Source organism: Lepidochelys kempii, chromosome 12 (genome assembly GCF_965140265.1).
Source record: "Lepidochelys kempii isolate rLepKem1 chromosome 12, rLepKem1.hap2, whole genome shotgun sequence".
NCBI lineage: Eukaryota > Metazoa > Chordata > Testudines > Cheloniidae > Lepidochelys > Lepidochelys kempii.
Window position 1 is genome coordinate 490,729 of NC_133267.1, and position 12,846 is coordinate 503,574.

The window sequence follows — 12,846 nt, forward strand, 5'->3', positions numbered from 1 at the left end:
ACAATCGCTGTTCTTTGTTGAGGCTCAGGAGCAGTGGGCCGGCGCGCAGCAGGAGGGCTGGGAGCCGGGGCAGGAGACTGTGTTGTTCCCTTGAGGCGTTTCCTGCAGGTGACTTGGTGCATCTTGCATTGCTTCTGCGTCTCGAAGGGCAGGCTGCAGAGGGCACAGCTGAAGGCGACCCTCTTGCTGTGGCATCTCTTCAGGTGCCTGGTGATGCCACCGAGGAGGTGGAAGCTTCGGGGCGGAGAGCAGATGGGGAGATGAGCATGTCCGCAGCGAGGGGGGGTTCCAGCAGCATCAGCGGCATCGCTGGCTGGTTCATCCTGATGTGGGCGGGTGGGGTCGAGAGGTCCGGCTGGGCGGGCATCCGGCAGGGACCTGGGGTCTCTCTGGGTGGTTTCAGAGGCTAGGCAGGTGTCCGGCGAGGCGCTGGTGACCCTCTGGGTGGTCTCTGGAGAGATGCTGGTCCCGTCTATGGAGATTCCTCTCTGACGGTGTGCAGAGCAGCGAGAGCACCACCAGTGTCGGGGACCTGGGCAGCTGCGGGGCGTGGGAGGTGCTCGCCTCAGAGCATCTTGCAGCGTGCTGTCAGTTCTGGAAGGGTTCTAAGGAGAGCGGTTTAGGAACCTAAATAGAGTAGAGTAAGAAACTATTAACCTGGTTACTAACCTGCAAACAATGACAAAGGAAAATCTGCAAGAGCAGCCTTTCAACTGAGAGGCCTAATAATAAGATGTTACTAATAACTAACGAATGAATAACTAACTATGACTCAAACCATACTCTTCGTACAAACCAAATGTTGACATGGACAACATCACATTTCTTTGCTGCTCTTCAACCATGATATTCTCCCCATACGGAGGTCCACCGGTCCTGGAGGTTCAGTACTGCAATAACAGGGTGATGTGTGCAGTGGATGGAGCCAGTTGCTATTCCATCTCCCGATTCCAAAAATCAGTTGAATAGATAGACCTCAGATAGAGGAAGTCTCAGTTATTAAAGTGATAGGAACAGATTTAACATTTGTATTCAAGCTAGTCCTCTGCATATAATACTTAAATTATCCAAAAATAGCACATTTGGTTTAAAAAGTCAAAAAAGGCACATCGCCTATAATCTGAAGTGGGACTGTTCTTAACGTTTCCTCTGAATAGTGTGGGGGTGCCTCAGTTTCCCCTATGCAGTTCTTAAGTATCTAGGTGGTGGGGTAAGGGGATATGATCATTGCAGATCTAGAGGGCAGGTGTGTGTAAGGGTCTGGACACAGAGAATGGCCGACACCCTGTTTCCTGGCAACTGATGGCCTGGGCCCTTCCCCCCTGCAAGGTGAGAGTGAAAGGGTTGGAGAACAAAGGAATCAGGTGACCTCCTGGCCCGGGAAAGGAACAAAGCCCAGAGGAGGAGGGGCTGGAGGGAGTTTCAGTTTGGGGCTGGCTGGGACATGGAGTGAAGTGCAGATGGGGTTGTCTGGCTCACTGGCCCCTCAAAATGGACCCAGCTGAGGGGTCCTGTTCTCTGCACCTACAGGTTCTGTGTTAGACCATGTTCCTGTCATCTAATAAACCTTCTGTTTTACTGGCTGGCTGAGAGTCACGTCTGACTGCGAAGTTGGGGTGCAGGACCCTCTGGCCCCCCCAGGACCCCGCCTGAGCGGACTCGCTGTGGGAAGCGCACGGGGGGGCAGAGGAGGCTGAATGCTCCGAGGTCAGACCCAGGAAGGTGGAAGCCGGGTGAGCTGTGTGTCCTGCAGACAGGCTGCTCCCAGAGAGGAGACTTCCCCAGAGTCCTGCCTGGCTTCATGGGGAGCAGTTCCAGAGCATCGCCCAGGGACTCCGTGACACTGATACTTGGTGAAATCTAAGTATAGAACACCCAAGCAATTTGGGGATTGTGACCTGCTCCTTAACAGTCTGCCCTGAGGTTGGCACTCACAGTTACGAGCTGCTCCAGATGGCTCCAGACCTCTCATGGATCAGTAACTGGTTAGCAGATAGGAAACAAAGGGTAGGAATAAATAGTCAGTTTTTACAATGGAAAGGGGTAAATAGCAGCTCTAGGCAGCACTTTATACCACCTGGTATCTACCCTGCAATTACCCAGCACTGCCATCCCCAAACCCTTGCCCTCTCCCCCATGCTTTGACAGTAGATTGGATTTCTTTTGCACTGCCCCCAAGTGGCCCGGAGCTGGGTGAGGCGGGTATCCTTCTTTTGGGATTTGCAGTAGCACAGCCGGGTCCCACACAGGGATCAGGGCCCTGTTCTGCGGGTGCTGGATGCACGACACAACTGGGGGGCAGCTGCCTTGTAGGAGCTACTGGGGGAAGATGGGAACTGGAAGCCGCTCCCCCCACTGATCACATCAAAAGTGGTGCCTTAGGCGCCGACTCCGTGGGTGCGCCAGGGCTGGAGCACCCACGGGGAAAATGTGGTGGGTGCAGAGCACCCACCGGTAGCTCCCTGCCCCACCCCCAGCTCACCTCCGCTCCGCCTCCGCCCCTGAACGCGCCGCCCTGCTCTGCTTCTCCGCCCCCTACCTGCCCCGGCTTCCCGTGAATCAACTGTTCGGCAGGAAGCCGGGGAGGGCTGAGAAGCAGGGCGTGGCTTCCCGCTCAGGCCGAGGGTGGGAGAGGTGAGCTGGGGCGAGGAGCGGTTCCCCTGCGCACCCCCCCCCGTGTTACCTGCTGCGGCTCGGGCGGCCCTCCTCGCGCCCCCCCATCACAGCTCACCTCTGCATCCCTGGACCTGAGCGCGAAGCTGCCGCCCGCTTCTCAGCACCCCAGCTTCCCGCGCGAACAGCTGATTCGAGGGAAGCCAGGGTGGGGGGGTCGGAGAAGCAGAGCGGGGCAGCGCGTTCAGGGGAGGAGGAAAAGGCGGAGGTGACCTGGAGACAGGGGTGGGGCGGGGAGCTGCCCGTGACTTTTACGAAAAATACCTGTGATTAAATCGTCACCTTACTCATTGTCAGTGAAATAAATTGAAACGCTTCCACCTGCAAGTGGATTTAGCCCAGGACCCTCAGAGTCAGCAGCTGTTACTCCCCCCAGTGAGCTCTCTGTCAGGTATCCCAGTGCTGGAAACCTCCTGCTTACATCCTAAGGTAGCGTTTTTGCACCGGGGGGCTGATATTTTGGACTGGACACTGTAGCAGGTAAAGGTGCTGCTGTGCTCCAGAAAACAAGCCACCTCTGCTCCAAAGAGGGAGAAAAGGACCTGCCAAAGCCCAGGAACCTTTAGATCTTCAGTCTAACGCGCTCCCAACTGAGCTACTTCAGCAGCTGCATGGCTCCCCTTTGGCCTGCTGCTTCTCTGTCAGGGATGTTTTGTTAGTCATGGCACACAAAAAGGACATCGTTGTGAGAGGCCCATGAAGGCAAGATGCACTTTTGCCTGCCTTGCTCAGCTTGACTTGCTGCCTCACCCCGTTCCTGCCTTAGTTCCTGGGTTGACCTGGTGGCAGAAGTGGACTAGGGGGCCAGTGGCGCAGGGAGGAAGTTGAGCTGGACCCTGAGCTAGACTAGACCCTGGAGGCGAGAGTCTGGTCACCACTTGCCACTCCACCTTGTTGTCCTGGCTTCCCCTGTCTCCTGTCGGGGCTTCCCCCCGTAAACCACCCTGCCCCAACCAGCTAGCTGGGCTCCCTTGGTCACCTAATGGCTGGTCACCCCAATCGGTGCTGAGCACCCCTCTTCTTCCCCCTGGTGCTCCAGCCCCAGAGCACCCACAGAGTTGGGGCCTCTGCCCAGATTAGGATCAGCTGCCTCGGGGTGAATCTGGAGTCACCCCCTGAGTGTGGAGCCAGCCTGAGTCCCGCGGAGCTGCCAACCGGGAGCTACCTGAGCCAAGCGCCACCCGGCTGGACCCCGAACCTCCAACTGTCCTGCCCTCCCACCCCAAAACCTCTCCTGGAGCCTGCGCCCCACAACCCCCCTACCCCCAAACCCCTCCCCGTCCTCAGTGCCCCGCCCCCGACCTCCTCCCTCCTCCCCCATTCTCAGCACCCCACCCCTGACCTCCTCCTCCCCCTGTCCTCAGCACCTCTCCCCTGACCTCCTCCTCCCCCCGTCCTCAGCACCCCGCCCCCAACCTCCTCCTCCCCCCTGTCCTCAGCGCCCCTCCCCCGACCGCCTCCTCCCCCCACCCTCAGCACCCATCCCCCAACCTCCTCCTACCCCCACCATACTCAGCACCCCTCCCCCAACTTCCTCCTCCTCTCCCCACCATCCTCATCACCCCGCCCCTGACCTCCTCCTCCCCCGAACTTTAAAGACTGGGTAGGGAGAGATGTAATTGAATAGAGCTTTGAAATGCAAGTCTGCATTGTTAGAGGTAGAAGAGTAGATGTTTGCTCAGGTCTTGTGATGTAAGCAAACAAGTCTTGTCTACGGCCAGAGCTTTGATTCAAAGATCAAAAAAGGAATATTAACATTTAGGAAGACTCTTGAGTGACATAGTATTATTGTCTGTGTCTCTTTGAAGGTTGTGATCACCTGTATCTGAACTGTTTAATGGATAAATTATCCTGTGCTAATTGCCATGATGTTTGGAAGAAGGAAAGTTAAGCCAATTGTTTTCTCCGACAGGAAATGTATAAAAACCTTGGGACATGATCCTTCTTCATCTCAGACCTGCTTTTGGTTTCAAGAGGGGGAAACCCTGAGCCATAAGGATTGAGATCCCCAGTCATTGACTGGAGTCACCCTGAATATGGACATCGGACTGTAACCTGTGGACTATTTCTAAAAGGACTTTTGGCGACTACAAGCTTGTCTCTGCTGTGTGTCTGAACCTCAAGAATTGAACTCAAGTCTGTCTGTATATTGATCTTTTAACCAATTCTCTCTCTTTTCTTTTTTAATAAATTTTAGTTGGTTAATAAGAATTGACTGTAAGCGTGTATTTGGGGAAAGATCTGAGTTCTCATTTGACTGTGGTCTGGGGCTTGGTCCTTTGGGGTCAGGAGAACATTTCTTTTGTGTGATGAAAGAAGATTTTCAGAATTGATCATCATATGCTTGACATGTGTGTCTGGATGGAGGCCTGAGGCTGGGCACCTTAAGGGAACTGTATTATTTGGACGTCTGAGTAACCAGGGAGGTGCTATAGCAGCTGTTTTGGGCTGGCTGGGTAAATCTAACTATTGGAATATCCACCAGTGTTTGGGGTTTGTCTGCCCTGGTCTGTTTGCAGTTCACTGTGATTGAGTGACCTCAGCTGGCTCTCACAGGGAGCACCGTCACAGCTGGGTGTGGGTGTTAATCTTTTCCTGTCTGGTGTGTGCTGGGCTCACAAAGGCTTTTTGCTCCCTCGGGGTGGGGCCTGGTGTCCTGGTTTGGGAGCCCTGTGGATGCGATGGGGTGTCTGGAATGGGGCGTGTGTGATTCCCACGGTGCCCCTTCCCCTCTGCCTGTGGAGCTGAGGACAGATGGGTCTGAGGAGCAGAGCAGGAGCTCTGGGACGGAGAAGAGCAATATAAAGATGGCGTCTAAGATGAAGCCAGGTGACTTCTGTGGAGGGAGACATGCTGGACAACGCCAAGGATTCGGGAGACACCCAGATGTGAGCCCAGGGCGCAGGGAGAGCTGGGGGAGGGTGTCTGTGTTATACTAATAAAATAAGACCAACAGGATCTTGTAAAAGGGACAAGGCAAAATGCCACATTTATTGTAAATATAATAAAAATATAGAAAACACACACAGTGAGCTGTAGCTCACGAAAGCTTATGCTCAAATAAATTGGTTAGTCTCTAAGGTGCCACAAGTACTCCTTTTCTTTTCACACACAACTATGTCACTACTTATTCCTTACTTATCTACAGATACTTTCATACATTGAGTCATACAAGTTCTGCATAGAGGTTATAGTGACCAGCCTAGACGTTGCCCGTGACAGAGCACTGGCCAGGTGGCCTGGACACGAGAATGGAGCCAAGTCCGTGTCAGATGCGCATCCGATGCTCCTGGAGGGTGGTGGCAGAACCGGATACTCAAAGTTCTCAGTTCTCAGAGTCCATTTTTATAGGAATTTAGTCCTATGCCAGCTGTGCCAGTTAAGGGCTTTCCGCGGTTGTTGTTACAAAAAGTGCCAATCTCCATTACAAAGTATCAGTTTACAGAGTAGAGTCAATTGAGCAGAACCAATTGAGCAAGTCAAGTCAATTGAGCGGTTTGCGTTCATAAGCGTTGTCATAAATATAAAGGGAAGGGTAAATCCCTTTAAAATCCCTCCTGGCCAGAGGAAAAACCCTTTCACCTGTAAAGGGTTAAGAAGCTAGGAGAACCTCGCTGGCACCTGACCAAAATGACCAATGAAGAGACAAGATACTTTCAAAGCTGGAGGTGGGGAGAAACAAAGGGTCTGGGTCTGCCTGTGTGATGCTTTTGCAGGGGACAGAACAGGAATGGAGTCTTTGAACTTAGTAAGTAATCTAGCTAGGTATGCTTTAGATTCTGATTTCTTTAAATGGCTGAGAAAATAAGCTGTGCTGAATGGAATGGATATTCCTGTTTTTGTGTCTTTTTGTAACTTAAGGTATTGCCTAGAGGGATTCTCTCTGTTTTGAATCTAATTACCCTGTAAGGTATTTACCATCCTGATTTTACAGAGGTGATTCTTTTTACTTTTTCTTCTATTAAAATTCTTCTTTTAAGAAACTGAATGCTTTTTTCATTGCCCTTAAGATTCAAGCATTTGGGTCTGTGGTCACCTATGCAAATTGGTGAGGATTTTTATCAAACCTTCCCCAGAAAAAAGGGGGTAAGATTTGGGAGGATTTTGGGGGGAAAGACGTTTCCAAACAAACTCTTTCCCAATAACTGGTGTTAGACGTTTGGTGGTGGCAGCGAAAGTCCAAGGGCAAAAGGTAAAATAGTTTGTACCTTGGAGAAGGTGGTAGAATCTCCTTCCTTAGAGGTTTTTAAGGTCAGGCTTGACAAAGCCCTGGCTGGGATTATTTAACTGGGAATTGGTCCTGCTTTGAGCAGGGGGTTGGACTAGATGACCTTCTGGGGTCCCTTCCAACCCTGATATTCTATGATTCTATGATTCTAAGTTTTAACCTAAGCTGGTAAAAGTAAGCTTAGGAGGTTTTCATGCAGGTCCCCACATCTGTACCTTAGAGTTCAGCATGGGGAAGGAACCTTGACAGGGTCAATCTCAATTACAAGCAAGCGAAAGTGTCAACTCAGAGAGAGTATCCAGTGTAGCAGCCGTGTTAGTCTGTATCCGCAAAAAGAACAGGAGGACTTGTGGCACCCTAGAGACTAACCAATTTATTTGAGCATAAGCTTTCGTGAGCTACAGCTCACTGCATCGGATGAAGTGAGCTGTAGCTCACAAAAGCTTATGCTCAAATCAATTTGTTAGTCTCTAAGGTGCCACAGGTCCTCCTTTTCTTTTTTCAGAGAAAGTAGTGTCAATTGAGCGGTTTGTGTTGTAAGGTGTCCATGTCAATTACAAAGCATCGCTTAGAGTTAATTAATGGCTCAAAACATACAAAGAACAAATCCACACCAAAAAACACAGAAAAAGCACACAACAAGATAACACAAAATCCACATACCAAAAGAATACTAAGCAAAAAAGAAGATGCATGCAAAAATCATACACACATGCACACAAAACTGGGGAAGGCATTCACAAAAATCACCCAGGACGCACATGCACATCAACATGACAGACACAAAACATACCAACATACAGAAGTCAGGCAGGGTTTGAGTCTCACAGCCAGGAGGGTGTGCACACAGGTGATTTGGGGAGCAAAGATTGAAGGGGAGTCAGGGGGTGAAGAATCACAGGATGGGCAGCGCTCTGGGCTCTGCTTGACCCCTCCTGACACAGGTGGCTGGTGGAGAGCGGAGTCTTGTAGATGTGTGAATCTGCCCTGCACTCGGTAAAGGAAGGGACCTCGGTGTCTGCTGGGCTGGAATTGTATTTTCCACAGGGCAAAATGATTGGCAGAAGCCACCTGCTTACAGAAAACCAGTACTCTAGCTGGGGTTTGAACTCACAACTGCAGCATTGCTCTATAAGTCTCTATAAGGGAAGACTTTTCTATTCCAGCCGATCTCAATCTGTCTCCTCTGGCCCTTCAGGCTCTCTGCTCCCCTGTTGGGGCGATGCAGAGGCAAGTCCTGACCTGGGTGAGTCACGGAGACGCTGTGTCCCATGGTGTGTGTGTGGGAGAGGGGTAGGGCAGGGTTGGGTTGGGCTCCAGGTTAAAGGGTTGGGTATGACAGTGTGTGGGGGAGGGAGAAGTGTGTGTTTCTTAGGATATAAATGAGGGCAAACACAGGGGTAGCGACAGTGAAGCCCCGGGTCTGAGTGTTATGACCCTGTGCGGTGCTGCCATTCACCTTCCCCTCCTGTGGTCTCAGGTGTCATTGGAATCCAGCATTTTTCACCTCTCACCGTCCCAGAGGTGTCGCACATGCCCCAAATACAGAGTGTCCCTCTTGGAGACGCGAGGACGGGAGCGGATTTCAGCTGCTGGACTGCTCTGCTGGGTTTTCTACATTCGCAAGGGGAACTGCTGAGTGTTTACAATCATTTCAAGCATCCCCATTCAGCGGACTCCTGAACACACCAGAGATGGGTCTGGAAATTGATTTTCATTTGCAAAAGTTTTTAAAGGGAAGCGCTTGGATTTGAACTAGGAACCCATTGCCCTGCAGGCAACTATTCAACCAGTGAGCTACACTCTCAATAAAGACTGTCCTGTATAGCCCAGAGCAGGAACGGCTTTGAACCTGGGGGTTAGTAAACTTTATCTCTACACAAACCCCACGGCTTACAAGATCCCCACACCCGCCCTGTGTCACCAGAGCACAACAACAACTTTCCTTGGAGCACACACTGCTCCCCAGCTCTGTGCCCTTCCATCTCCCCAGCATTGCTCCAATCCCTTAAAGCAGGGTCTCAAACTCACTTTCCCTTAGGGCCAGTGTCAGTCCTCAAATTCTCCCAGTGGTCCAATAATGTCATTTATGCTGCCCAGAACCCACTCCCCAAAACTCCACCCCCCAAAAAACTCTACCCCCCCACCTGCCTAAGGCTCTGGGAGGGAGTTTGGGTGGGAGAGGGGGGTCTGGGGTGCAGGCTCTGGGATGCAGTTCGGGTCCTGGGTGCAGGCTCTGGACTGGGGCAGGGGGTGGGGATGCAGGCTCTGGGAGGGTGTTTGGGGTCGGGAGGGGGTGTGTGGGAAGGGGGTGCAGGCTCTGGGAGGGAGTTTGGAGGCTCGGGGGGTGTGCGGAGGAAGGGGGTGCAGGCTCTGGGAGGGAGTTTGGAGGCTGGGGGATGTGATGTAGGCTCTGGGAGAGAGTTGGGGATGGGAGGGGGTATGTGGGGTGGGGATGCAGACTCTGGGAGGGGGTTGGAGGTGCGGTGCTTACCTGGGGCTCCAAGGTGGGGGGGAGCCTCCACTCCCTGTTGGCCGTAGGCACCACCCCCACAGTGCCCCATTGGCTGCAGGGGTGCTCAGGGAGGGGCAGCACGTGCAGGCACAGCCCCCCCACCTTGCCCCGGGGCCACAGGGAGGGGCCGGCAGCCTCTGGAGCGAGCAGGAAGACGCCGCTCAGCTCCGCTGCACTGCCGGGGCCCCTGGAGTCGGGGGGTGGGGGGAGTGTCTGGGGGAAGCAGGTGGGGCCAAGGGAGAGAACTGGCGGCAAAACCGCTAAGGCTCTGCAGGCCACATTCGGGAGGTTCGCGGGCCACAAATGTCCCGGAGGCTGGGAGTTTCAGACCCCTGATATAATTGCTTCAGCCTCATAGTTTCCCAAGTCCAAAAGTAAACATCTCTTCAAATCCAAGAGAGTGGAGATCAGTCAATGTTCAGAGTCGTCCCACGTGAAAGCACCACGTTATGGTTCATGCTGGCCCCATCATGTGGCCATCACCTTTCCCTCCTCTCCCTGACAAGTTTTGGTATTTTGCATAGAAACTTTCTTCCCTCAGGAGAGACCTGGGAACCAGGGCTGCCAGCCAGACAAACACCTTCAAGAGGAGGTGTCCCTCTCCCAGTCAAAAAATGATCTCCCGCCCTCAGTTCCGTGACAGCCTGAATTGTTCCTTATCTCGCCAGCGCCAGTTTGAGTAAATAAAGTTTCAGAGATAGTTATTAAGCTCACAAAAATAAGCCAAAGATCCCTCTGCATAACACCGGAAGGTGAAATAGGAACAGAGACAAACCTTGTCAACAAAGGCTAATTTCCCAAACGATCCTCAAAATGTTTCTAATTCCCATCTGTCCTCCACAGGAGCTCTGTGCAGTTTAACTGCTCTGCAGCCAGCTGCCCATTAGAAAGGCTTCTGTGGGACATTCCCAGACCTGGACATTTACGAACAACAGAATTTGAAGAGCAAACCTGGCTCCCCGCACCAGGCGGGATTGGAGTGTTTTGTCCCTGGCACTTGGTCTTTTTCAAGAGTACAGACCCTCCCATGCCCAGCCAGCCAATGAACTTGGGGAAAAGGTCGCAGGAAGCAGAGACCTTAGAAACAAGGAAATAAGAGGCCATTCATTGGGCAAGGTGGCCTAGTAGTTAAAGCAATAGTCTGCTTATCTGATACCATTCTTGAGCTGCCTGTTATAAAAGGCTGGTTCCCTACTTCAGTTCCAACGGCTCTGCTAGAAACACCCCCAGGTCCTTGCGTACCCCAGTGGGAGCAAGTTGAGAAATCCCCAGTGGGTGCTGCCCTTAGCCCCGGGCTGCTGTCTCAGGGGTCAGGGGGATTGATGGTTTGCTGCTGAGAAGGGAGACAGGACAGCCCTTTGGGGCTCTGCTCTGAGCATCTGCCCAGCCCAGGCTGCCCGCTGGCCTTAGCTGCTGCCCCTCCATGCTCTGGAGCAGGGGTTCCATCACCATTTTTTTGGTGGCCTCCAAGTGCGGCCACCAACTTTTGCTGGTGGCAGCTGTGGCAATTTTTCCAAGCCGGAGCCCCACTGCCCCGGGGGTTGAAGTCTGAAGCCATAGCCCATGGGCTGAAGCCCAGAGCCCTCTGCTGAAGCCCTGTGGCTGGAGCTGGGGAGGGCTGGAGGTGGGTAGGCTAAAGCCCAGAGCCCTGGGGCTGACACGAGGGAGGGAGGGGCCCTGAAACCCCAAGCCCACTCCTGGAGCCCTGGCAAGCTGGAGCCCAAAGTCTTCCCCCAGAGCCTCTCAGCCCCCTGGTAGGTGAGTTGGGAACTCACCAGCTGCCTGCAGAGTTGAAGGTTCCTACCCCGTCAAGAACACCCCCAGCCCCACATGCCTGCAGATGTGCTGCCTGGAGCCCCAAGGGGCTGGGAGGTACATGATGCCGATCCCCTGCTGGTGGCGCCAGCAAACACCAAGGCCGTGCATCCAGGAGCAACAGCTGGACGCTGAAGGGAGAGGCTGCTGCTTTCCCCCCACCTGCATCTTTGAAGGTGGGAGATGATTTGCTGACAGGGACGGCTGTCTCCTATTAAAGGTGTTTATCTGGTACCGTGTAGCAGGCAGCCCTTGTTCCCAGGTCTCTCTGAGGAAATAAAGTTTCTGTGCAAAATACCACAACTTGTAACGGAGAGGAGGGAAAGGCGATGGGACCAGGACATACAGGATGAAACATAACATGGTTCTTTCATGTGCATTAACTCTGAAAAGGGATTGATCTCCACTCCATTTTATCTGAAGGGATGTTTAGTTTTACCCTGGGTAAAATACAAGGCTGAAGTCATTTTATGGGGGGTGACACTAGGATTCAAGGGTTAGTTAGTGTGATAAAAATGGTTTAAAAAAAGTCAGTTTAAACGTGAGCTAGCTGTTATCAAAGGCGTTTTCCCCCGGTCAGCTCCAAAAGTTCTTCTAGAGACACCCTGGGTTCCACTGCAGCAGCCAGCTCCCTCCAGAGGCTTGTGCCCCGAGGCTTCCCCCCAGCCCCAGAGTGGGCTGTGCGGCCCCAGGCTCCCCAGCCCCGGAGCACGGAAAGGGCGGGTTATGCGGCCCTGACTCGACCTGCCGTTGACTCGTGGGGCTCTGCACTCCATCAGCCGGGGCAGGCCAGGCTGCAGCCGGGACTCAGCATGGCCGCGCTTCCCTGATGAGGCATGAGACACACCAAGAGCTTTGCGCAGCCAACAGGGAAGTGGGAGGGGAGGCGTCTTCGAGCTGGCACGTCTCGTCCGTTTCTCCCTTGCTGCTTGGTGGAGGCAGGAAGGGACCAAACATTCCTGGCTCAAGGTTTAGCCGTCAACCTTGAGGATTAAGCCCGAGTGCCCGGCGTGCCTGCTGGGAGATGGGTTTCTGATTCGCACCCAGCGCACTCTTCGGGCAACCAGCTGAACCCCCTGAGGCCAAGAGGGATGGCTTTGAGGTGGCAAAAAGGGGCCTTTGAGGTGCCCAGCACATCTTGAGGAGCAAGAAAATAGCACGAGGTTACTAGCGTCCCTGGGTGGGCTCGAACCACCATCCTCTCGGTTAACAGCCGAACGCGCTGACCCATTGCGCCACAGAGACACCTAGAGACCTGTCTGCTGTTACCAAGGCTGTGCAGCCTGCAGATCTCCTGCCCACGCTAGAGCTTGCAAGGCGCTAGTCCGGACAGGACCGGATTCACCGTGGCACCAATGGCTCCATTGTGCCAGGCCTGAGCTCAGACGGGGCCCATAACACTCGCTTCCTCTCCTCTCACAGCGCTGCAGAACTGGCCCTGGTCCCAAAGCGGAGGGGGGACATGTGAGCTTGTTGCAGAGCTGCTGCTCAGGGATGGGAACTTCCTGGTACCCCAGCCTCCAAAATCATCCAGGCTGCACTTTCTGCACGACTACATGCCAGCTGAGGGTGCGTGGGAATTGGTGGCCTCTGCTGCAGGTGATGGGCATCTCAG

General features: G+C 53.4%; 1 non-coding gene and 1 pseudogene across 1 annotated transcript; both read right to left on the minus strand.

Moving 5' to 3' along the window:
- Positions 1-860: 860 nt before the first annotated feature.
- LOC140896568 (U2 spliceosomal RNA) lies at positions 861-1,041 on the minus strand (annotated as a pseudogene).
- An 11,361-nt stretch (positions 1,042-12,402) lies between these two features.
- Positions 12,403-12,476, minus strand: TRNAN-GUU (transfer RNA asparagine (anticodon GUU)). The gene has a single exon. It is a non-coding gene; the product is annotated as a tRNA-Asn (tRNA).
- Positions 12,477-12,846: the final 370 nt, after the last annotated feature.